The sequence below is a fragment of the Phalacrocorax aristotelis genome, unplaced genomic scaffold, assembly GCF_949628215.1.
Source record: "Phalacrocorax aristotelis unplaced genomic scaffold, bGulAri2.1 scaffold_62, whole genome shotgun sequence".
NCBI lineage: Eukaryota > Metazoa > Chordata > Aves > Suliformes > Phalacrocoracidae > Phalacrocorax > Phalacrocorax aristotelis.
The window spans coordinates 200,611-227,656 of NW_027441245.1; the positions used below are offsets into that span (position 1 = coordinate 200,611).

Consider the following 27,046-nt stretch of genomic DNA (forward strand, 5'->3'; position numbering starts at 1 on the left):
CGGGGATGAACTGGTAGGGAACTGGGATGTACTGGCATGGAACGGGGATGTATTGGGATGTACAGGAACAGAACTGGAATGTACAGCGATGTATTGGCATGTACTGGCAGCGAGCTGGGATTTACTGGGATGTACTGGGAGGAAACTGGGATATACTGGGAGGAAACTGGGATATACTGGGAGGCATTGGGAGGGAAGTGGGTGTCAACTGGGACATTCCAGTTTCCTCCCAGTACATCCCAGTTCCCTACCAGTGCAGCCCAGTACATCCCAGTTCCCTCCCAGTCCGTCCCAATCCCCTCCCAGTACATCCCAGTTCCCTGCCAGTATGTCCCAGTACATCCCAGTTCCCTCCCAGTACATACCAGTTCCCTCCCAGTACATCCCAGTTCCCACCCAGTACATCCTGCTACATACCAGTTCCCTCCCAGTTCACTCCCAGTACATCCCAGTACTTCACAGTTCCCTCCCAGTACATCCCAGTACGTCCCAGTTCCCCTCAGTACATAACACTTCCCTCCCAGTACATACCAGTACATCCCAGTGTCCTCACAGTAAGTCCCAGTTCCCTCCCAGTACATCCCAGTTCCCTCCCAGTTCACTCCCAGTACATAACAGTTACCTCCCAGTACATCCCAGTAGATCCTGGTACATCCCAAATCCCTGCCAGTTCCACCCGGTACAACCCAGTACAAGCCTGTACATCCTAGTTCCTCCACAGTACATCCCAGGGCATCCCCGCACATTGTAGTGCCTCCCAGTACATCCCAGCTCCCTCCCAGTACTGGGAGGGACCTGGGATGTACTGGGAGGGAACTGGGATGTACTGGGAGGGACCTGGGATGTACTGGGATGTAATGGGACGGAACTGGGATGTAATGGGACGGAACTGGGAAAGAAGTGGTAGTGAACCGGGAGGGAACTGGAATGTACGGGGATGAACTGGTTGGGAACTGGGATGTACTGGCATGGAACGGGGATGTATTGGGATGTACAGGAACGGAACTGGAATGTACTGCGATGTACTGGGATGTACTGGCAGCGAGCTGGGATTTACTGGGATGTACTGGGAGGAAACTGGGATATACTGGGAGGAACTGGGAGGGAAGTGGGTGTCAACTGGGACATTCCAGTTTCCTCCCAGTACATCCCAGTTCCCTACCAGTGCAGCCCAGTACATCCCAGATCCCTCCCAGTACATCCCAGTTCCCTCCCAGTCCGTCCCAGTACATCCCAGTACATCCCAGTTCCCTCACAGTACATCCCAGTTCCCTCACAGTTCACACACAGTTCACTCCCAGTTCCATTCCAGTACATCCCAGTACATGCCACTTTCCTCCAAGTAAATCCCAGTTCCCTCCCACTACATCCAAGTTCCCTCCCACTTCCCTCTAAGTACATCCCAGTACTTCACAGTACATCCCAGTACGTCCCAGTTCCCCTCAGTACATAACAGTTCCCTCCCAGTACACCCCAGTACATCCCAGTTCCCTCCCAGTATGTCCCACTACATCCCAGTTCCCTCCCAGTCCATCCCAGTTCCCTCCCAGTACATCCCAGTTCCCAACACTTTCCACCCAGTACATCCCAGTTCCCTCTAAGTACATCCCAGTACTTCACAGTTCCCTCCCAGTTCACTCCCAGTTCCCTCCCAGTACATCCCAGTTCCCTCTAAGTACATCCCAATACTTCATAGTTCTCTCCCAGAACGTCCCAGTACGTCCCAGTTCCCCTCAGTACATAACACTTCCCTCCCAGTACATACCAGTACATCCCAGTGTCCTCACAGTACATCCCAGTTCCCTCCCAGTACATCCCAGTTCTCTCCCAGTTCACTCCCAGTACACAACAGTTACCTCCCAGTACATCCCAGTACATCCCAGTAGATCCTGGTACATCCCAAATCCCTGCCAGTTCCACCCGGTACAACCGAGTACAAGCCTGTACATCCTAGTTCCTCCACAGTACATCCCAGGGCATCCCCGCACATTGTAGTGCCTCCCAGTACATCCCAGTTCCCTCCCAGTACTGGGAGGGACCTGGGATGTACTGGGAGGGAACTGGGACGTACTGGGAGGGAACTGGGATGTACTGGGATGTAATGGGACGGAACTGGGATGTATTGGGAGGCACTGGGAAAGAAGTGGTAGTGAACCGGGAGGGAATTGGGATGTACTGGGATGAACTGGTAGGAAACTGGGATGTACTGGCATGGAACGGGGATGTATTGGGATGTACAGGAACAGAACTGGAATGTACAGCGATGTATTGGCATGTACTGGCAGCGAGCTGGGATTTACTGGGATGTACTGGGAGGAAACTGGGATATACTGGGAGGAAACTGGGATATACTGGGAGGCATTGGGAGGGAAGTGGGTGTCAACTGGGACATTCCAGTTTCCTCCCAGTACATCCCAGTTCCCTACCAGTGCAGCCCAGTACATCCCAGTTCCCTCCCAGTCCGTCCCAATCCCCTCCCAGTACATCCCAGTTCCCTGCCAGTATGTCCCAGTACATCCCAGTTCCCTCCCAGTACATACCAGTTCCCTCCCAGTACATCCCAGTTCCCTCCCAGTTCCCTCCCACTACATCCCAGTACATCCCAGTTCCCTCCCAGTACATCCCAGTTCCCTCCCGGTACATCCCAGTTCCCTCCCGGTACATCCCAGTTCCCACCCGGTACATCCTACTACATACCAGTTCCCTCCCAGTTCACTCCCAGTACATCCCAGTACTTCACAGTTCCCTCCCAGTACATCCCAGTACGTCCCAGTTCCCCTCAGTACATAACACTTCCCTCCCAGTACATACCAGTACATCCCAGTGTCCTCACAGTACGTCCCAGTTCCCTCCCAGTATATCCCAGTTCCCTACCAGTACATCCCAGTTACCTCCCTGTTCCTTCCCAGTACATAACAGTTACCTCCCAGTACATCCCAGTAGATCCTGGTACATCCCAAATCCCTGCCAGTTCCACCCGGTACAACCCAGTACAAGCCTGTACATCCTAGTTCCTCCACAGTACATCCCAGGGCATCCCCGCACATTGTAGTGCCTCCCAGTACATCCCAGTTCCCTCCCAGTACTGGGAGGGACCTGGGATGTACTGGGAGGGAACTGGGACGTACTGGGAGGGACCTGGGATGTACTGGGATGTAATGGGACGGAACTGGGATGTATTGGGAGGCACTGGGAAAGAAGTGGTAGTGAACCGGGAGGGAATTGGGATGTACGGGGATGAACTGGTTGGGAACTGGGATGTACTGGCATGGAACGGGGATGTATTGGGATGTACAGGAACAGAACTGGAATGTACAGCGATGTATTGGCATGTACTGGCAGCGAGCTGGGATTTACTGGGATGTACTGGGAGGAAACTGGGATATACTGGGAGGAAACTGGGATATACTGGGAGGCATTGGGAGGGAAGTGGGTGTCAACTGGGACATTCCAGTTTCCTCCCAGTACATCCCAGTTCCCTACCAGTGCAGCCCAGTACATCCCAGTTCCCTCCCAGTCCGTCCCAATCCCCTCCCAGTACATCCCAGTTCCCTGCCAGTATGTCCCAGTACATCCCAGTTCCCTCCCAGTACATCCCAGTTCCCTCCCAGTACATCCCAGTTCCCTCCCAGTTCCCTCCCACTACATCCCAGTACATCCCAGTTCCCTCCCAGTACATACCAGTTCCCTCCCAGTACATCCTGGTACATCCCAGTTCCCACCCAGTACATCCTACTACATACCAGTTCCCTCCCAGTTCACTCCCAGTACATCCCAGTACTTCACAGTTCCCTCCCAGTACATCCCAGTACGTCCCAGTTCCCCTCAGTACATAACACTTCCCTCCCAGTACATACCAGTACATCCCAGTGTCCTCACGGTACGTCCCAGTTCCCTCCCAGTACATCCCAGTTCCCTCCCAGTTCACTCCCAGTACATAACAGTTACCTCCCAGTACATCCTAGTAGATCCTAGGACATTTCAAATCCCTGCCAGTTCCACCCGGTACAACCCAGTACAAGCCTGTACATCCTAGTTCCTCCACAGTACATCCCAGGGCATCCCCGCACATTGTAGTGCCTCCCAGTACATCCCAGTTCCCTCCCAGTACTGGGAGGGACCTGGGATGTACTGGGAGGGAACTGGGACGTACTGGGAGGGAACTGGGATGTACTGGGATGTAATGGGACGGAACTGGGATGTATTGGGAGGCACTGGGAAAGAAGTGGTAGTGAACCGGGAGGGAATTGGGATGTACTGGGATGAACTGGTAGGAAACTGGGATGTACTGGCATGGAACGGGGATGTATTGGGATGTACAGGAACAGAACTGGAATGTACAGCGATGTATTGGCATGTACTGGCAGCGAGCTGGGATTTACTGGGATGTACTGGGAGGAAACTGGGATATACTGGGAGGAAACTGGGATATACTGGGAGGCATTGGGAGGGAAGTGGGTGTCAACTGGGACATTCCAGTTTCCTCCCAGTACATCCCAGTTCCCTACCAGTGCAGCCCAGTACATCCCAGTTCCCTCCCAGTCCGTCCCAATCCCCTCCCAGTACATCCCAGTTCCCTGCCAGTATGTCCCAGTACATCCCAGTTCCCTCCCAGTACATCCCAGTTCCCACCCAGTACATCCTACTACATACCAGTTCCCTCCCAGTTCACTCCCAGTACATCCCAGTACTTCACAGTTCCCTCCCAGTACATCCCAGTTCCCTCCCAGTACATCCCAGTTCCCACCCAGTACATCCTACTACATACCAGTTCCCTCCCAGTTCACTCCCAGTACATCCCAGTACTTCACAGTTCCCTCCCAGTACATCCCAGTACGTCCCAGTTCCCCTCAGTACATAACACTTCCCTCCCAGTACATACCAGTACATCCCAGTGTCCTCACAGTACGTCCCAGTTCCCTCCCAGTATATCCCAGTTCCCTACCAGTACATCCCAGTTACCTCCCTGTTCCTTCCCAGTACATAACAGTTACCTCCCAGTACATCCCAGTAGATCCTGGTACATCCCAAATCCCTGCCAGTTCCACCCGGTACAACCCAGTACAAGCCTGTACATCCTAGTTCCTCCACAGTACATCCCAGGGCATCCCCGCACATTGTAGTGCCTCCCAGTACATCCCAGTTCCCTCCCAGTACTGGGAGGGACCTGGGATGTACTGGGAGGGAACTGGGACGTACTGGGAGGGAACTGGGACGTACTGGGAGGGACCTGGGATGTACTGGGATGTAATGGGACGGAACTGGGATGTATTGGGAGGCACTGGGAAAGAAGTGGTAGTGAACCGGGAGGGAATTGGGATGTACGGGGATGAACTGGTTGGGAACTGGGATGTACTGGCATGGAACGGGGATGTACTGGGATGTACTGGGAGGAAACTGGGATATACTGGGAGGAAACTGGGATATACTGGGAGGCATTGGGAGGGAAGTGGGTGTCAACTGGGACATTCCAGTTTCCTCCCAGTACATCCCAGTTCCCTACCAGTGCAGCCCAGTACATCCCAGTTCCCTCCCAGTCCGTCCCAATCCCCTCCCAGTACATCCCAGTTCCCTGCCAGTATGTCCCAGTACATTCAGTTCCCTCCCAGTACATACCAGTTCCCTCCCAGTACATCCCAGTTCCCACCCAGTACATCCTACTACATACCAGTTCCCTCCCAGTTCACTCCCAGTACATCCCAGTACTTCACAGTTCCCTCCCAGTACATCCCAGTACGTCCCAGTTCCCCTCAGTACATAACACTTCCCTCCCAGTACATACCAGTACATCCCAGTGTCCTCACAGTACGTCCCAGTTCCCTCACAGTACATCCCAGTTCCCTACCAGTACATCCCAGTTCCCTCCCTGTTCCTTCCCAGTACATAACAGTTACCTCCCAGTACATCCTAGTAGATCCTGGTACATCCCAAATCCCTGCCAGATCCACCCGGTACAACCCAGTACAAGCCTGTACATCCTAGTTCCTCCACAGTACATCCCAGGGCATCCCCGCACATTGTAGTGCCTCCCAGTACATCCCAGTTCCCTCCCAGTACTGGGAGGGACCTGGGATGTACTGGAAGGGAACTGGGATGTACTGGGAGGGACCTGGGATGTACTGGGATGTAATGGGACGGAACTGGGATGTAATGGGACGGAACTGGGAAAGAAGTGGTAGTGAACCGGGAGGGAACTGGAATGTACGGGGATGAACTGGTTGGGAACTGGGATGTACTGGCATGGAACGGGGATGTATTGGGATGTACAGGAACGGAACTGGAATGTACTGCGATGTACTGGGATGTACTGGCAGCGAGCTGGGATTTACTGGGATGTACTGGGAGGAAACTGGGATATACTGGGAGGCACTGGGAGGGAAGTGGGTGTCAACTGGGACATTCCAGTTTCCTCCCAGTACATCCCAGTTCCCTACCAGTGCATCCCAGTACATCCCAGATCCCTCCCAGTACATCCCAGTTCCCTCCCAGTCCGTCCCAGTACATCCCAGTACATCCCAGTTCCCTCACAGTACATCCCAGTTCCCTCTAAGTACATCCCAATACTTCATAGTTCCCTCCCAGAACGTCCCAGTACGTCCCAGTTCCCCTCAGTACATAACACTTCCCTCCCAGTACATACCAGTACATCCCAGTGTCCTCACAGTACATCCCAGTTCCCTCCCAGTACATCCCAGTTCTCTCCCAGTTCACTCCCAGTACACAACAGTTACCTCCCAGTACATCCCAGTACATCCCAGTAGATCCTGGTACATCCCAAATCCCTGCCAGTTCCACCCGGTACAACCGAGTACAAGCCTGTACATCCTAGTTCCTCCACAGTACATCCCAGGGCATCCCCGCACATTGTAGTGCCTCCCAGTACATCCCAGTTCCCTCCCAGTACTGGGAGGGACCTGGGATGTACTGGGAGGGAACTGGGACGTACTGGGAGGGAACTGGGATGTACTGGGATGTAATGGGACGGAACTGGGATGTATTGGGAGGCACTGGGAAAGAAGTGGTAGTGAACCGGGAGGGAATTGGGATGTACGGGGATGAACTGGTAGGAAACTGGGATGTACTGGCATGGAACGGGGATGTATTGGGATGTACAGGAACAGAACTGGAATGTACAGCGATGTATTGGCATGTACTGGCAGCGAGCTGGGATTTACTGGGATGTACTGGGAGGAAACTGGGATATACTGGGAGGAAACTGGGATATACTGGGAGGCATTGGGAGGGAAGTGGGTGTCAACTGGGACATTCCAGTTTCCTCCCAGTACATCCCAGTTCCCTACCAGTGCAGCCCAGTACATCCCAGTTCCCTCCCAGTCCGTCCCAATCCCCTCCCAGTACATCCCAGTTCCCTGCCAGTATGTCCCAGTACATCCCAGTTCCCTCCCAGTACATACCAGTTCGCTCCCAGTACATCCCAGTTCCCTCCCGGTACATCCCAGTTCCCACCCAGTACATCCTACTACATACCAGTTCCCTCCCAGTTCACTCCCAGTACATCCCAGTACTTCACAGTTCCCTCCCAGTACATCCCAGTTCCCCTCAGTACATAACACTTCCCTCCCAGTACATACCAGTACATCCCAGTGTCCTCACAGTAAGTCCCAGTTCCCTCCCAGTACATCCCAGTTCCCTCCCAGTTCACTCCCAGTACATCCCAGTAGATCCTGGTACATCCCAAATCCCTGCCAGTTCCACCCGGTACAACCCAGTACAAGCCTGTACATCCTAGTTCCTCCACAGTACATCCCAGGGCATCCCCGCACATTGTAGTGCCTCCCAGTACATCCCAGTTCCCTCCCAGTACTGGGAGGGACCTGGGATGTACTGGAAGGGAACTGGGATGTACTGGGAGGGACCTGGGATGTACTGGGATGTAATGGGACGGAACTGGGATGTAATGGGACGGAACTGGGAAAGAAGTGGTAGTGAACCGGGAGGGAACTGGAATGTACGGGGATGAACTGGTTGGGAACTGGGATGTACTGGCATGGAACGGGGATGTATTGGGATGTACAGGAACGGAACTGGAATGTACTGCGATGTACTGGGATGTACTGGCAGCGAGCTGGGATTTACTGGGATGTACTGGGAGGAAACTGGGATATACTGGGAGGCACTGGGAGGGAAGTGGGTGTCAACTGGGACATTCCAGTTTCCTCCCAGTACATCCCAGTTCCCTACCAGTGCAGCCCAGTACATCCCAGATCCCTCCCAGTACATCCCAGTTCCCTCCCAGTCCGTCCCAGTACATCCCAGTACATCCCAGTTCCCTCACAGTACATCCCAGTTCCCTCACAGTTCACACACAGTTCACTCCCAGTTCCATTCCAGTACATCCCAGTACATGCCACTTTCCTCCAAGTAAATCCCCGTTCCCTTCCACTACATCCAAGTTCCCTCCCACTTCCCTCTAAGTACATCCCAGTACTTCACAGTTCACTCCCAGTACATCCCAGTTCCCCCTCGGTACATAACAGTTCCCTCCCAGTACACCCCAGTACATCCCAGTTCCCTCCCAGTATGTCCCACTACATCCCAGTTCCCTCCCAGTCCATCCCAGTTCCCTCCCAGTAAATCCCAATTCCCAACACTTTCCACCCAGTACATCCCAGTTCCCTCCCAGTACATCCCAGTTCCCTCTAAGTACATCCCAGTACTTCACAGTTCCCTCCCAGTTCACTCCCAGTTCCCTCCCAGTACATCCCAGTTCCCTCTAAGTACATCCCAATACTTCATAGTTCCCTCCCAGAACGTCCCAGTACGTCCCAGTTCCCCTCAGTACATAACACTTCCCTCCCAGTACATACCAGTACATCCCAGTGTCCTCACAGTACATCCCAGTTCCCTCCCAGTACATCCCAGTTCTCTCCCAGTTCACTCCCAGTACACAACAGTTACCTCCCAGTACATCCCAGTACATCCCAGTAGATCCTGGTACATCCCAAATCCCTGCCAGTTCCACCCGGTACAACCGAGTACAAGCCTGTACATCCTAGTTCCTCCACAGTACATCCCAGGGCATCCCCGCACATTGTAGTGCCTCCCAGTACATCCCAGTTCCCTCCCAGTACTGGGAGGGACCTGGGATGTACTGGGAGGGAACTGGGACGTACTGGGAGGGAACTGGGACGTACTGGGAGGGAACTGGGATGTACTGGGATGTAATGGGACGGAACTGGGATGTATTGGGAGGCACTGGGAAAGAAGTGGTAGTGAACCGGGAGGGAATTGGGATGTACTGGGATGAACTGGTAGGAAACTGGGATGTACTGGCATGGAACGGGGATGTATTGGGATGTACAGGAACAGAACTGGAATGTACAGCGATGTATTGGCATGTACTGGCAGCGAGCTGGGATTTACTGGGATGTACTGGGAGGAAACTGGGATATACTGGGAGGAAACTGGGATATACTGGGAGGCATTGGGAGGGAAGTGGGTGTCAACTGGGACATTCCAGTTTCCTCCCAGTACATCCCAGTTCCCTACCAGTGCAGCCCAGTACATCCCAGTTCCCTCCCAGTCCGTCCCAATCCCCTCCCAGTACATCCCAGTTCCCTGCCAGTATGTCCCAGTACATCCCAGTTCCCTCCCAGTACATACCAGTTCCCTCCCAGTACATCCCAGTTTCCTCCCAGTTCCCTCCCACTACATCCCAGTACATCCCAGTTCCCTCCCAGTACATCCCAGTTCCCTCCCGGTACATACCAGTTCCCTCCCGGTACATCCCAGTTCCCACCCAGTACATCCTACTACATACCAGTTCCCTCCCAGTTCACTCCCAGTACATCCCAGTACTTCACAGTTCCCTCCCGGTACATCCCAGTACGTCCCAGTTCCCCTCAGTACATACCACTTCCCTCCCAGTACATACCAGTACATCCCAGTGTCCTCACAGTACGTCCCAGTTCCCTCCCAGTACATCCCAGTTCCCTCCCAGTACATCCCAGTTCCCTCCCAGTACATCCCAATACTTCATAGTTCCCTCCCAGCACGTCCCAGTACGTCCCAGTTCCCCTCAGTACATAACACTTCCCTCCCAGTACATACCAGTACATCCCAGTGTCCTCACAGTACATCCCAGTTCCCTCCCAGTTCACTCCCAGTACACAACAGTTACCTCCCAGTACATCCCAGTAGATCCTGGTACATCCCAAATCCCTGCCAGTTCCACCCGGTACAACCCAGTACAAGCCTGTACATCCTAGTTCCTCCACAGTACATCCCAGGGCATCCCCGCACATTGTAGTGCCTCCCAGTACATCCCAGTTCCGAACCAGTGCAGCCCAGATCCGTCCCAGTCTGTCCCAGTACGTCCCAGTACATCCCAGTTCCCTCACAGTTCACACACAGTTCACTCCCAGTTCCATTCCAGTACATCCCAGTACATGCCACTTTCCTCCAAGTAAATCCCAGTTCCCTCCCACTACATCCAAGTTCCCTCCCACTTCCCTCTAAGTACATCCCAGTACTTCACAGTTCACTCCCAGTACATCCCAGTTCCCCCTCGGTACATAACAGTTCCCTCCCAGTACACCCCAGTACATCCCAGTTCCCTCCCAGTCCATCCCAGTTCCCTCCCACTAAATCCCAATTCCCAACACTTTCCACCCAGTCCATCCTAGTTCCCTCCCAGTACATCCCAGTTCCCTCTAAGTACATCCCAGTTCCCTCTAAGTACATCCCAATACTTCATACTTCCCTCCCAGCACGTCCCAGTACGTCCCAGTTCCCCTCAGTACATAACACTTCCCTCCCAGTACATACCAGTACATCCCAGTGTCCTTACAGTACATCCCAGTTCCCTCCCAGTACATCCCAGGTCCCTCCCAGTTCACTCCCAGTACACAACAGTTACCTCCCAGTACATCCCAGTAGATCCTGGTACATCCCAAATCCCTGCCAGTTCCACCCGGTACAACCCAGTACAAGCCTGCACATCCTAGTTCCTCCACAGTACATCCCTGTGCATCCCCGCACATTGTAGTGCCTTCCAGTACATCCCAGGTCCCTCCCAGTTCACTCCCAGTACACAACAGTTACCTCCCAGTACATCCCAGTACATCCCAGTAGATCCTGGTACATCCCAAATCCCTGCCAGCTCCACCCGGTACAACCCAGTACAAGCCTGTACATCCTAGTTCCTCCATGGTACATCCCAGGACATCCCTGCACATTGTAGTGCCTCCCAGTACATCCCAGCTCCCTCGCAGTACTGGGAGGGAACTGGGATGTACTGGGATGTAATGGGACGGAACTGGGATGTATTGGGAGGCACTGGGAAAGAAGTGGTAGTGAACCGGGAGGGAATTGGGATGTACGGGGATGAACTGGTAGGGAACTGGGATGTACTGGCACGGAACGGGGATGTATTGGGATGTACAGGAACGGAACTGGAATATACGGCGAAGTATTGGCATGTACTGGCAGCGAGCTGGATTTACTGGGATGTACTGGGAGGAAACTGGGATATACTGGGAGGAAACTGGGATATACTGGGAGAAAACTGGGAGGGAAGTGGGTGTCAACTGGGACATTCCAGTTTCCTCCCAGTACATCCCAGTTCCCTACCAGTGCAGCCCAGTACATCCCAGATCCCTCCCAGTCCCTCCCAGTACATCCCAGTTCCCTCACATTATATCCCAGTTCCCTCCCAGTTCACACACAGTTCACTCCCAGTTCCATTCCAGTACATCCCAGTACATGCCAGTTGCCTCCCAGTTTCCTCTAAGTACATCCCAGTACTTCAAACTTCCCTCCCAGTACGTCCCAGTTCCCCCTTGGTACATAACACTTCCCTCCCAATACATCCAAGTTCCCTCCCAGTACATCCCAATCCCCTCCCAGTACATCCCAGTTCCCTGCCAGTATGTCCCCAGTACATCCCAGTTCGCTCTCAGTACATCCCAGTTCCCTCCCAGTACATCCCAGTTCCCTCCCAGTTCCCTCCCACTACATCCCAGTACATCCCAGTTCCCTCCCAGTACATACCAGTTCCCTCCTAGTACATCCCAGTACATCCTGGTACATCCCAGTTCCCACCCAGTACATCCTACTACATACCAGTTCCCTCGCAGTTCACTCCCAGTACATCCCAGTACTTCACAGTTCCCTCCCAGTACATCCCAGTACGTCCCAGTTCCCTCCCAGTACATAACAGTACATCCCAGTGTCCTCACAGTACGTCCCAGTTCCCTCACAGTACATCCCAGTACATAACAGTTACCTCCCAGTACATCCCAGTACATCCTAGTAGATCCTGGTACGTCCGAAATCCCTGCCAGTTCCACCTGGTACAACCCAGTACAAGGCTGTACATCCTAGTTCCTCCACGGTACATCCCAGGGCATCCCCGCACATTGTAGTGCCTCCCAGTACATCCCAGTTCCCTCCCAGTACTGGGAGGGAACTGGGATGTACTGGGAGGGAACTGGGATGTACTGGGATGTAATGGGACGGAACTGGGATGTATTGGGAGGCACTGGGAAAGAAGTGGTAGTGAACCGGGAGGGAATTGGGATGTAAGGGGATGAACTGGTAGGAAACAGGGATGTACTGGAATGTACGGAGATGTATTGGCATGTACTGGGAGCGAGCTGGGATTTACTGGGATGTACTGGGAGGAAACTGGGATATACTGGGAGGAAACGGGGATATACTGGGAGGAAACAGGGAGGAAAGTGGGTGTCAACTGGGACATTCCAGTTTCCTCCCAGTACATCCCAGTTCCCTACCAGTGCAGCCCAGTACATCCCAGATCCCTCCCAGTCCCTCCCAGTACATCCCAGTACATCCCAGTTCCCTCACAGTACATCCCAATCCCCTCCCAGTATATCCCAGTTCCCTGCCAGTATGTCCCAGTACATCCCAGTTCCCTCCCAGTTCACTCCCACTACATCCCAGTTCCCTCCCAGTACATACCAGTTCTCTCCCAGTACATTCCAGTTCCCTCCCAGTTCCCTCCCACTACATCCCAGTTCCCTCCCAGTACATACCAGTTCCCTCCCAGTTCACTCCCAGTACATCCCAGTTCCCACCCAGTACATCCTACTACATACCAGTTCCCTCCCAGTTCACTCCCAGTACATCCCAGTACGCACCAGTTCCCCTCTGTACATAACACTTCCCTCCCAGTACATAACAGTACATCCCAGTGTCCTCACAGTACGTCCCAGTTCCCTCCCAGTACATCCCAGTTCCCCACCAGTACGTCACAGTTCCCTCCCAGTACATAACAGTTACCTCCCAGTACATCCCAGTACATCCCAGTAGATCCTGGTACATCCCAAATCCCTGCCAGTTCCACCCGGTACAACCCAGTACAAGCCTGTACATCCTAGTTCCTCCACAGTACATCCCAGGGCATCCCCGCACATTGTAGTGCCTCCCAGTACATCCCAGTTCCCTCCCAGTACTGAGAGGGACCTGGGACGTACTGGAAGGGAACTGGGATGTACTGGGAGGGACCTGGGATGTACTGGGATGTAATGGGACGGAACTGGGATGTATTGGGAGGCAATGGGAAAGAAGTGGTAGCGAACCGGGAGGGAATTGGGATGTACGGGGATGAACTGGTAGGAAACTGGGATGTACTGGAATGGAACGGGGATGTATTGGGATGTACAGGAACGGAACTGGAATGTACGGCGATGTATTGGGATGTACTGGGAGCGAACTGGGATTTACTGGGATGTACTGGGATTTACTGGGATGTACTGGGAGGAAACGGGGATTTACTGGGAGGAAACGGGGATTTACTGGGAGGAAACGGGGATTTACTGGGAGGAAACGGGGATTTACTGGGAGGAAACGGGGATTTACTGGGAGGAAACGGGGATTTACTGGGAGGAAACGGGGATTTACTGGGAGGAAACGGGGATTTACTGGGAGGAAACGGGGATTTACTGGGAGGAAACGGGGATTTACTGGGAGGAAACGGGGATTTACTGGGAGGAAACGGGGATTTACTGGGAGGAAACGGGGATTTACTGGGAGGAAACTGGGAGGGAAGTGGGTGTCAACTGGGACATTCCAGTTTCCTCCCAGTACATCCCAGTTCCCTACCAGTGCAGCCCAGTACATCCCAGATCCCTCCCAGTCCCTCCCAGTACATCCCAGTACCCTCACAGTACATCCCAGTTCCCTCACAGTTCACACACAGTTCACTCCCAGTTCCATTCCAGTACGTCCCACTACATCCCAGTTGCCTCCCAGTTTCCTCTAAGTACATCCCAGTACTTCAAAGTTCCCTCCCAGTACATCCCAGTTCCCTCACAGTACATCCCAGTTCCCTCACTGTACATCCCAGTTCCCTCACTGTACATCCCAGTTCCCTCACTGTACATCCCAGTACTTCACAGTTCACTCCCAGTACGTCCCAGTTCCCCTCAGTACATAACACTTCCCTCCCAGCACATAACAGTACATCCCAGTGTCCTCACAGTACATCCCAGTTCCCTCACAGTACATCCCAGTTCCTTACCAGTACATCCCAGTTCCCTCCCTGTTCCTTCCCAGTACATAACAGTTACCTCCCAGTACATCCCAGTACATCCTGGTACATCCAAAATCCCTGCCAGTTCCACCCGGTACAACCCAGTACAAGCCTGTACATCCTAGTTCCTCCACAGTACATCCCAGGGCATCCCCGCACATTGTAGTGCCTCCCAGTACATCCCAGTTCCCTCCCAGTACTGGGAGGGAACTGGGATTAACTGGGAGGGACCTGGGATGTACTGGGATGTAATGGGACGGAACTGGGATGTAATGGGACGGAACTGGGATGTATTGGGAGGCACTGGGAAAGAAGTGGTAGTGAACCGGGAGGGAATTGGGATGTACGGGGATGAACTGGTAGGGAACTGGGATGTACTGGCATGGAACGGGGATGTATTGGGATGTACAGGCAGGGAACTGGAATGTACTGCGATGTACTGGGATGTACTGGGAGCAAACTGGGATTTACTGGGATGTACTGGGAGGAGACTGGGATATACTGGGAGGCACTGGGAGGGAAGTGGGTGTCAACTGGGACATTCCAGATTCCTCCCAGTACATCCCAGTTCCCTACCAGTGCATCCCAGTACATCCCAGATCCCTCCCAGTCTGTCCCAGTACATCCCAGTACATCCCAGTTCCCTCACAGTACATCCCAGTTCCCTCACAGTTCACACACAGTTCACTCCCAGTTCCATTCCAGTACAGCCCAGTACATGCCACTTTCCTCCAAGTAAATCCCAGTTCCCTCCCACTACATCCAAGTTCCCTCCCACTTCCCTCTAAGTACATCCCAGTACTTCACAGTTCACTCCCAGTACATCCCAGTTCCCCCTCGGTACATAACAGTCCCCTCCCAGTACACCCCAGTACATCCCAGTTCCCTCCCAGTATGTCCCACTACATCCCAGTTCCCTCCCAGTCCATCCCAGTTCCCACCCAGTAAATCCCAATTGCCAACACTTTCCACCCAGTACATCCCAGTTCCCTCCCAGTACATCCCAGTTCCCTCTAAGTACATCCCAGTACTTCACAGTTCCCTCCCAGTTCACTCCCAGTACACAACAGTTACCTCCCAGTACATCCCAGTACATCCCAGTTCCCTCCCTGTTCCTTCCCAGTACATAACAGTTACCTCCCAGTACATCCCAGTACATCCCAGTAGATCCTGGTACATCCCAAATCCCTGCCAGTTCCACCCGGTACAACCCAGTACAAGCCTGTACATCCTAGTTCCTCCACAGTACATCCCAGGGCATCCCAGCACATTGTAGTGCCTCCCAGTACACCCCAGTTCCCTCCCAGTACATCCCATTACATTCCAGTGCCCTCCCAGTACATCCCAGTACATCCCAGTTCCGTCCCAGTACATCCCAGTACTTCACCGTTCCCTCCCAGTACATCCCAGTTCCCTCCCAGTACATCCCAGTTCCCTCCCAGCACATCCCAGTACGTCCCAGTTACCCTCAGTACATAACACTTCCCTCCCAGTACATACCAGTACATCCCAGTTCCCTACCAGTTCCTTCCCAGTACATAACAGTTACCTCCCAGTACATCCCAGTACATCCTGGTACATCCCAAATTCCTGCCAGTTCCACCCGGTACAACCCAGTACAAGCCTGTACATCCTAGTTCCTCCACACTACATCCCAGGACATCCCAGGACATTGTAGAGCCTCCCAGTACGTCCCAGTTCCCTCCCAGTACAACCGAGTAGATCCTGGTACGTCCCCGTTCCCCGCACTGTACGTCCCCGTTCCCCGCACTGTACTGGGAGGACAACCGAGCCTGCGCAGTGACTGACATAGGGAACGAGCAAGTTTGTACCCATCACTAGACAAGACAATAATGACTATGTATGAGTATGTGAAATTTTCATCTATAAATTGTACGGGAAAGGTGCGTGAGGTACGCACGCCAGGAGGAGCGATCCCCCGTGCATCCGGCGCCGCGAATAAAGAATGCCTGCTCTTTAATACTAAATTGGTGTTGAGGAGTCGTTTCCGATTTTAACGCGTTTTTCGGTAACACAGGGAGTCAGATCAAGAGAGCCAGAGAACAACAAAACACCGACAGGCTACAGGACAGAGCAGGAGGAATAAAAAAAAAAAAAAAACGGAGCCAGAGCCAGGCAGAGAGAGGCGGAGAAAGAAAAAGGAGCCACAGGCTACAGGACAGAGAGAGGGAGGACTGAAAAGACGGGGAGGCAGGGAGCCACTCAGAGCGAGACGGAGAAAGAAGGTGCGGGGGGAGCGCAAAAAAAAATAATTTTGCAGCAGGTAAGGAAAGAGAGGGGGCCGGGGGAGAGACAGGGAGGGCCCAGGACGTACAAGAGAGGCAACGGGGCCCCAGTGGCCCAGGACTCACCGCGACTCTCGCTCTCAGCGCTGCTGGCACAATTTAGCCGTTCAGATGCTTCTTTCCCCTCCTCTCCTCCCTGCCTCTTCTGCAGCTCCAGACTCTAGGCCGTCCTCCACCTGAAGAGAATACGTGGGTGTCTTACAGCTCTTACCAGATGAGGCTTCCTAGGCACGTAGCCTAGCTTGCTCGTGCACTACACGCCCGTACCCAACTCCGGGTTACGCGTACAGACCCTACGGTGCACGTTGGTGGCCTGGCCCGCTGCGGGCTATGAAGGGGGATCCTTCCTCCCCCACCTGCATGGACAGGCTCTCTCTTGCCTGCGGCAGGAAGGCAGCTGGCAGCCAGAGCACCTTCAGTTTCTTCTTCTTTACCTTTCGTTGGCGTCTCCAGCTTCAGCCGAGGCAGCTCCTGTCCGCAGCCGGGAAGGGCTTTGTCTATCCCTTTTCGGCCCTGCGCTGCGAGGACGGCGAGGACGGGCAGAGAGAAGCCACGCGAGCCTGAGACGGCCACAGGCAACGGCATCCCCGGGGGAAGGACAGACAACCACGTCCTCAGCACGGTCTCTGGGAGAGGGAAAGAAGAAACAGTGACCGTCATTACCGTCGATCGACCCTGGCCAAAGCCTCTCCTTCCGCAGGGGCTTCTGGACACACCGCTCCCTCCCCACGCTACTGCTAAGGGCCCCTGCACCAAGGGGGAATCCAGTGCGCTTGAGGGACGGCTTGCTGCCTTCACGACAGGGCCTGGGGGCGGCCTAAGGCTATGCAGCACGCTTATGGGGAGGTGCCGGAGCTGGGGGCAGGCGCACGGGGCAAGGGGGGCCAGGGGAGGCTGAGCGGGACCTCCAGTGGGCCGGGGACGCGGCCATCATCTGCGCCCTGGGCACGGGGAAAAGGTCATCGTCCTCCTCCTTTCCCTCTTCCCTTCTGTCAGCTCACGGGGAACTCACCGCTTCTCGGGAAGCGGCCGCACCCGCAAGCCCCCAGTAATCAACACGAAGCCAACCCCAAAAATACACCTCGCGTACCGTACGCGCCACGGCCGCCCGGCACCCGAGCGCCGGAAGACCGCGCCTCCCGCCATGCCCGGCGAACCACGTGACAGGGCCGGCAGCCACTGCGCCAGGAATACAGCTCCCGGCATGCTCTGCGGCACAACCCGGCCGCCCGGCAGCCGCAAGGACTACAGCTCCCGGCATGCTCTGCGGCACAACCCGGCCGCCCGGCGGCCGGTTTGATGCGGAGCCACCCAGCATCCCTGCGAGCACAGCTGCAGGCGCAACAGCAGTTACGCAGCCACAACTAGGCACTAAACAAAGGCTTTCCAACACTGGAGGTCTAGAACAGGTAGACATTAGCACAGAAGCACAAGGGGCTCCGTCACCCTGCACAAATCTCCCCGTGCCTACACACGCACACGTTCAGAAGTTAGTTATCAGAAAACGCCCGACTCAGCCATTTGCCACAGTCACGAGACTCACGACATGATAACACGACATGACACGCGAGGTGGGCTCAGAGTTTTAAGGCAAGAAATACCTCCCACGCCCCCCACCCGAGATCTTTCAGGGTCCACACCTGCCATCGCCCCGCACCAAACCTACCCGGCCAAAGGCTTTCAGGTGGCCCGAAACACTGTACACAGAAAATAACCAGGGACAGACCTGCATTGTTCGGAAGCGAACGATGCCCGACCGGGGCTCCTCTGCGGGGCACGGAGCCCCCCGGCCCCGCCCGGAGACACACACCCGCCCCCCGCTGCCCGAACTCACCCACCAGCGCTCTCCGGCCCCCGGACACGGCCGCGCTGCTCTCTCAGGCGGCTGCCGCAGGCGAGGCTCGGGCACCGCCAGGCCTCCAGGCGTCCCGAGGGGCTGCCGGACACCGCAGGGGATGGCTGCCGGCGGCCGGACCGCCGCGGCGCTCCCCGCCCAGCTCCGAGCAGGCTCCGCCGGCCGCGGGCTTCCCACGCCGGGCCGCAGAGGGGCCCCGGCACCGCACAGGGACGCCTCGCGACCCGGCCGCCACACGCACCGGCCCTTCGGCCTCCACACGCACCGCTCCCGCCCCCGCTCCGACGCGCACGCGCCACCGGAAGCCCGAGCCCCGCGGGGCGGCCCTTAAAGGGCGGCCGGAAGGAACGGCCCCCACCGGCCCCGCCACCGCGCCCAGCCGGTGAGCGCCAGCGCCCCCTGCTGGCCGGGCCGCGCTCAGCTCGCGAGGGCGCCGAGGGCCGGGCGGGGCGGGACGCGCCGGCTCGGGGCCAGCGCCTTCTCGGGGCGAGCGGGAAACCCCTGCGGGCCCCGGTCACGGCCGGGCAGAGCCGCGCGCCCTCCGAGAGCTGCTGAACGGGGCTGCCGCTCGTGACACATACCGAGCCGTCTGCGACGGGAGCGGGCAGACGAGGAAGGGGCCGGCGGCCGCGGCGCCCTGGCCCCAGGCGGGGGGGGGGGGCTGGGGCCCGGGGGGCCGCCCCCCTACTCACAGTTCCCTCACAGTTCCCTCACAGTTCCCTCACAGTTCCCTCACAGTTCATCCCATGGACGGAACCGGGACCTACTGTGAGGCACTGGGAAAGAAGTGGTAGTGAACCGGGAGGGAATTGGGATGTACGGGGATGAACTGGTAGGGAACTGGGATGTACTGGCATGGAACGGGGATGTATTGGGATGGACAGGAACAGAACTGGAATGTACAGCGATGTATTGGCATGTACTGGCAGCAAGCTGGGATTTACTGGGATGTACTGGGAGGAAACTGGGATATACTGGGAGGCATTGGGAGGGAAGTGGGTGTCAACTGGGACATTCCAGTTTCCTCCCAGTACATCCCAGTTCCCTACCAGTGCAGCCCAGTACATCCCAGTTCCCTCCCAGTCCGTCCCAATCCCCTCCCAGTACATCCCAGTTCCCTGCCAGTATGTCCCAGTACATCCCAGTTCCCTCCCAGTACATACCAGTTCCCTCCAAGTACATCCCAGTTCCCTCCCAGTTCCCTCCCACTACATCCCAGTACTGGGAGGGACCTGGGACGTACTGGGAGGGAACTGGGATGTACTGGGAGGGAACTGGGATGTACTGGGATGTAATGGGACGGAACTGGGATGTATTGGGAGGCACTGGGAAAGAAGTGGTAGTGAACCGGGAGGGAATTGGGATGTACGGGGATGAACTGGTAGGAAACTGGGATGTACTGGCATGGAACGGGGATGTATTGGGATGGACAGGAACGGAACTGGAATGTACTGCGATGTACTGGGATGTACTGGGAGCGAACTGGGATTTACTGGGATGTACTGGGAGGAAACTGGGATATACTGGGAGAAAACTGGGATATACTGGGAGGAAACTGGGAGGGAAGTGGGTGTCAACTGGGACATTCCAGTTTCCTCCCAGTACATCCCAGTTCCCTACCAGTGCAGCCCAGTACATCCCAGATCCCTCCCAGTCCCTCCCAGTCCATCCCAGTTCCCTCACAGTACATCCCAGTTCCCTCCCAGTTCACACACAGTTCACTCCCAGTTCCATTCCAGTACATCCCACTACATGCCAGTTGCCTCCCAGTTTCCTCTAAGTACATCCCAGTACTTCAAAGTTCCCTCCCAGTACATCCCAGTTCCCTCCCAGTACATCCCAGTTCCCTCCCAGTACATCCTGGTACATCCTGGTACATCCCAGTTCCCACCCAGTACATCCTACTACATACCAGTTCCCTCCCAGTTCACTCCCAGTACATCCCAGTACTTCACAGTTCACTCCCACTACATCCCAGTACGTCCCAGTTCCCCCTTGGTACATAACACTTCCCTCCCAATACATCCAAGTTCCCTCCCAGTACATCCCAATCCCCTCCCAGTACATCCCAGTTCCCTGCCAGTATGTCCCAGTACATCCCAGTTCCCTCCCAGTACATACCAGTTCCCTCCCAGTACATACCAGTTACCTCCCAGTACATCCCAGTTCCCTCCCAGTACATCCCAGTTCCCTCCCAGTACATCCTGGTACATCCTGGTACATCCCAGTTCCCACCCAGTACATCCTACTACATACCAGTTCCCTCCCAGTTCACTCCCAGTACATCCCAGTACTTCACAGTTCACTCCCACTACATCCCAGTACATCCCAGTACGCAACAGTTCCCCTCAGTACATAACACTTCCCTCCCAGTACATAACAGTACATCCCAGTGTCCTCACACTACGTCCCAGTTCCCTCCCAGTACATCTCAGTTCCCTACCAGTACATCCCAGTTCCCTCCCTGTTCACTCCCAGTACATAACAGATACCTCCCAGTACATCCCAGTACATCCCAGTAGATCCTGGTACATCCCAAATCCCTGCCAGTTCCACCCGGTACAACCCAGTACAAGCCTGTACATCCTAGTTCCTCCACAGTACATCCCAGGGCATCCCCGCACATTGTAGTGCCTCCCAGTACATCCCAGTTCCCTCCCAGTACTGGGAGGGACCTGGGATGTACTGGGAGGGAACTGGGACGTACTGGGAGGGAAGTGGGATGTACTGGGATGTAATGGGACGGAACTGGGATGTATTGGGAGGCACTGGGAAAGAAGTGGTAGTGAACCGGGAGGGAATTGGGATGTACGGGGATGAACTGGTAGGAAACTGGGATGTACTGGCATGGAACGGGGATGTATTGGGATGTACAGGAACAGAACTGGAATGTACAGCGATGTACTGGGAGCAAACTGGGATTTCTGGGATGTACTGGGAGGAAACTGGGATATACTGGGAGGAAACTGGGATATACTGGGAGGAAACTGGGAGGAAAGTGGGTGTCAACTGGGACATTCCAGTTTCCTCCCAGTACATCCCAGTTCCCTACCAGTGCATCCCAGTCCGTCCCAGTTCCCTCCCAGTCTGTCCCAGTACATCCCAGTTCCCTCCCAGTTCACTCCCAGTACATAACAGATACCTCCCAGTACATCCCAGTACATCCCAAATCCCTGCCAGTTCCACCCGGTACAACCCAGTAAAAGCCTGTACATCCTAGTTCCTCCACAGTACATCCCAGGGCATCCCCGCACATTGTAGTGCCTCCCAGTACATCCCAGTTCCCTCCCAGTACTGGGAGGGACCTGGGATGTACTGGGAGGGAACTGGGACGTACTGGGAGGGACCTGGGATGTACTGGGATGTAATGGGACGGAACTGGGATGTATTGGGAGGCACTGGGAAAGAAGTGGTAGTGAACCGGGAGGGAATTGGGATGTACGGGGATGAACTGGTAGGAAACTGGGATGTACTGGCATGGAACGGGGATGTATTGGGATGTACAGGAACGGAACTGGAATGTACTGCGATGTATTGGGATGTACTGGCAGCGAGCTGGGATTTACTGGGATGTACTGGGAGGAAACTGGGATATACTGGGAGGAAACTGGGATATACTGGGAGGCATTGGGAGGGAAGTGGGTGTCAACTGGGACATTCCAGTTTCCTCCCAGTACATCCCAGTTCCCTACCAGTGCAGCCCAGTACACCCCAGTTCCCTCCAGTCCGTCCCAATCCCCTCCCAGTACATCCCAGTTCCCTGCCAGTATGTCCCAGTACATCCCAGTTCCCTCCCAGTACATACCAGTTCCCTCCCAGTACATCCCAGTTCCCTCCCACTACATCTCAGTACATCCCAGTTCCCTCCCAGTACATACCAGTTCCCTCCCGGTACATACCAGTTCCCTCCCGGTACATCCCAGTTCCCACCCAGTACATCCTACTACATACCAGTTCCCTCCCAGTTCACTCCCAGTACATCCCAGTACTTCACAGTTCCCTCCCAGTACATCCCAGTACGTCCCAGTTCCCCATAGTACATAACACTTCCCTCCCAGTACATAACAGTACATCCCAGTGTCCTCACACTACGTCCCAGTTCCCTCCCAGTACATCCCAATTCCATCCCAGTACATCCCAGTTCCCTCCCTGTTCCTTCCCAGTACATAACAGTTACCTCCCAGTACATCCCAGTAGATCCTGGTACATCCCAAATCCCTGCCAGTTCCACCCGGTACAACCCAGTACAAGCCTGTACATCCTAGTTCCTCCACAGTACATCCCAGGGCATCCCCGCACATTGTAGTGCCTCCCAGTACATCCCAGTTCCCTCCCAGTACTGGGAGGGACCTGGGATGTACTGGGAGGGACCTGGGATGTACTGGGAGGGAACTGGGATGTGCTGGGATGTAATGGGACGGAACTGGGATGTAATGGGACGGAACTGGGAAAGAAGTGGTAGTGAACCGGGAGGGAATTGGGATGTACGGGGATGAACTGGTAGGGAACTGGGATGTACTGGCATGGAACGGGGATGTATTGGGATGTACAGGAACGGAACTGGAATGTACTGCGATGTACTGGGATGTACTGGGAGCGAACTGGGATTTACTGGGATGTACTGGGAGGAAACTGGGATATACTGGGAGGAAACTGGGATATACTGGGAGGCATTGGGAGGGAAGTGGGTGTCAACTGGGACATTCCAGTTTCCTCCCAGTACATCCCAGTTCCCTACCAGTGCAGCCCAGTACATCCCAGTTCCCTCCCAGTCCGTCCCAATCCCCTCCCAGTACATCCCAGTTCCCTGCCAGTATGTCCCAGTACATGCCAGTTCCCTCCCAGTACATACCAGTTACCTCCCACTACATCCCAGTTCCCTCCCACTACATCCCAGTACATCCCAGTACATCCCAGTTCCCTCCCAGTACATACCAGTTCCCTCCCAGTACATCCCAGTACATCCTGGTACATCCCAGTTCCCACCAAGTACAACCCAGTACGTCCCAGTTCCCCTCAGTACATAACACTTCCCTCCCAGTACATAACAGTACATCCCAGTGTCCTCACACTACGTCCCAGTTCCCTCACAGTACATCCCAGTTCCCTCCCAGTACATCCCAGTTCCCTCCCTGTTCCTTCCCAGTACATAACAGTTACCTCCCAGTACATCCCAGTAGATCCTGGTACATCCCAAATCCCTGCCAGTTCCACCCGGTACAACCCAGTACAAGCCTGTACATCCTAGTTCCTCCACAGTACATCCCAGGGCATCCCCGCACATTGTAGTGCCTCCCAGTACATCCCAGTTCCCTCCCAGTACTGGGAGGGACCTAGGATGTACTGGGAGGGAACTGGGATGTACTGGGAGGGACCTGGGATGTACTGGGATGTAATGGGACGGAACTGGGATGTAATGGGACGGAACTGGGAAAGAAGTGGTAGTGAACCGGGAGGGAATTGGGATGTACGGGGATGAACTGGTAGGGAACTGGGATGTACTGGCATGGAACGGGGATGTATTGGGATGGACAGGAACAGAACTGGAATGTACAGCGATGTATTGGCATGTACTGGCAGCGAGCTGGGATTTACTGGGATGTACTGGGAGGAAACTGGGATATACTGGGAGGAAACTGGGATATACTGGGAGGCATTGGGAGGGAAGTGGGTGTCAACTGGGACATTCCAGTTTCCTCCCAGTACATCCCAGTTCCCTACCAGTGCAGCCCAGTACATCCCAGTTCCCTCCCAGTCCGTCCCAATCCCCTCCCAGTACATCCCAGTTCCCTGCCAGTATGTCCCAGTACATCCCAGTTCCCTCCCAGTACATACCAGTTCCCTCCCAGTTCCCTCCCACTACATCCCAGTACATCCCAGTTCCCTCCCAGTACATACCAGTTCCCTCCCAGTACATCCCAGTTCCCTCCCGGTACATCCCAGTTCCCACCCAGTACATCCTACTACATACCAGTTCCCTCCCAGTTCACTCCCAGTACATCCCAGTACTTCACAGTTCCCTCCCAGTACATCCCAGTACGTCCCAGTTCCCCTCAGTACATAACACTTCCCTCCCAGTACATACCAGTACATCCCAGTGTCCTCACAGTACATCCCAGTTCCCTCACAGTACATCCCAGTTCCCTACCAGTACATCCCAGTACTTCACAGTTACCTCCCAGTACATCCCAGTTCCCCTCAGTACATAACACTTCCCTCCCAGTACATACCAGTACATCCCAGTGTCCTCACAGTAAGTCCCAGTTCCCTCCCAGTACATCCCAGTTCCCTCCCAGTTCACTCCCAGTACATAACAGTTACCTCCCAGTACATCCCAGTAGATCCTGGTACATCCCAAATCCCTGCCAGTTCCACCCGGTACAACCCAGTACAAGCCTGTACATCCTAGTTCCTCCACAGTACATCCCAGGGCATCCCCGCACATTGTAGTGCCTCCCAGTACATCCCAGCTCCCTCCCAGTACTGGGAGGGACCTGGGATGTACTGGGAGGGAACTGGGATGTACTGGGAGGGACCTGGGATGTACTGGGATGTAATGGGACGGAACTGGGATGTAATGGGACGGAACTGGGAAAGAAGTGGTAGTGAACCGGGAGGGAACTGGAATGTACGGGGATGAACTGGTTGGGAACTGGGATGTACTGGCATGGAACGGGGATGTATTGGGATGTACAGGAACGGAACTGGAATGTACTGCGATGTACTGGGATGTACTGGCAGCGAGCTGGGATTTACTGGGATGTACTGGGAGGAAACTGGGATATACTGGGAGGAACTGGGAGGGAAGTGGGTGTCAACTGGGACATTCCAGTTTCCTCCCAGTACATCCCAGTTCCCTACCAGTGCAGCCCAGTACATCCCAGATCCCTCCCAGTACATCCCAGTTCCCTCCCAGTCCGTCCCAGTACATCCCAGTACATCCCAGTTCCCTCACAGTACATCCCAGTTCCCTCACAGTTCACACACAGTTCACTCCCAGTTCCATTCCAGTACATCCCAGTACATGCCACTTTCCTCCAAGTAAATCCCAGTTCCCTCCCACTACATCCAAGTTCCCTCCCACTTCCCTCTAAGTACATCCCAGTACTTCACAGTACATCCCAGTACGTCCCAGTTCCCCTCAGTACATAACAGTTCCCTCCCAGTACACCCCAGTACATCCCAGTTCCCTCCCAGTATGTCCCACTACATCCCAGTTCCCTCCCAGTCCATCCCAGTTCCCTCCCAGTAAATCCCAATTCCCAACACTTTCCACCCAGTACATCCCAGTTCCCTCTAAGTACATCCCAGTACTTCACAGTTCCCTCCCAGTTCACTCCCAGTTCCCTCCCAGTACATCCCAGTTCCCTCTAAGTACATCCCAATACTTCATAGTTCTCTCCCAGAACGTCCCAGTACGTCCCAGTTCCCCTCAGTACATAACACTTCCCTCCCAGTACATACCAGTACATCCCAGTGTCCTCACAGTACATCCCAGTTCCCTCCCAGTACATCCCAGTTCTCTCCCAGTTCACTCCCAGTACACAACAGTTACCTCCCAGTACATCCCAGTACATCCCAGTAGATCCTGGTACATCCCAAATCCCTGCCAGTTCCACCCGGTACAACCGAGTACAAGCCTGTACATCCTAGTTCCTCCACAGTACATCCCAGGGCATCCCCGCACATTGTAGTGCCTCCCAGTACATCCCAGTTCCCTCCCAGTACTGGGAGGGACCTGGGATGTACTGGGAGGGAACTGGGACGTACTGGGAGGGAACTGGGATGTACTGGGATGTAATGGGACGGAACTGGGATGTATTGGGAGGCACTGGGAAAGAAGTGGTAGTGAACCGGGAGGGAATTGGGATGTACTGGGATGAACTGGTAGGAAACTGGGATGTACTGGCATGGAACGGGGATGTATTGGGATGTACAGGAACAGAACTGGAATGTACAGCGATGTATTGGCATGTACTGGCAGCGAGCTGGGATTTACTGGGATGTACTGGGAGGAAACTGGGATATACTGGGAGGAAACTGGGATATACTGGGAGGCATTGGGAGGGAAGTGGGTGTCAACTGGGACATTCCAGTTTCCTCCCAGTACATCCCAGTTCCCTACCAGTGCAGCCCAGTACATCCCAGTTCCCTCCCAGTCCGTCCCAATCCCCTCCCAGTACATCCCAGTTCCCTGCCAGTATGTCCCAGTACATCCCAGTTCCCTCCCAGTACATACCAGTTCGCTCCCAGTACATCCCAGTTCCCTCCCAGTTCCCTCCCACTACATCCCAGTACATCCCAGTTCCCTCCCAGTACATCCCAGTTCCCTCCCGGTACATCCCAGTTCCCTCCCGGTACATCCCAGTT

At 54.9% G+C, this 27,046-nt stretch overlaps 1 long non-coding RNA gene across 8 annotated transcripts in view; it reads right to left on the reverse strand.

The window, feature by feature from the left end:
• LOC142051170 (uncharacterized) overlaps positions 1-27,046 on the reverse strand; it is a 391,438-nt gene that overhangs the window by 200,610 nt on the left and 163,782 nt on the right. For 7 of the 8 annotated variants that reach the window (XR_012658331.1, XR_012658333.1, XR_012658338.1 and 4 more), the window contains 2 exons: positions 17,256-17,447; positions 16,888-16,997 (listed from right to left, as the gene is read on the reverse strand). This is a non-coding gene — a long non-coding RNA (uncharacterized LOC142051170). The remainder of the gene's footprint in view (positions 1-16,887; positions 16,998-17,255; positions 17,448-27,046) is intronic. The other variant, XR_012658334.1, reaches the window with a different exon arrangement.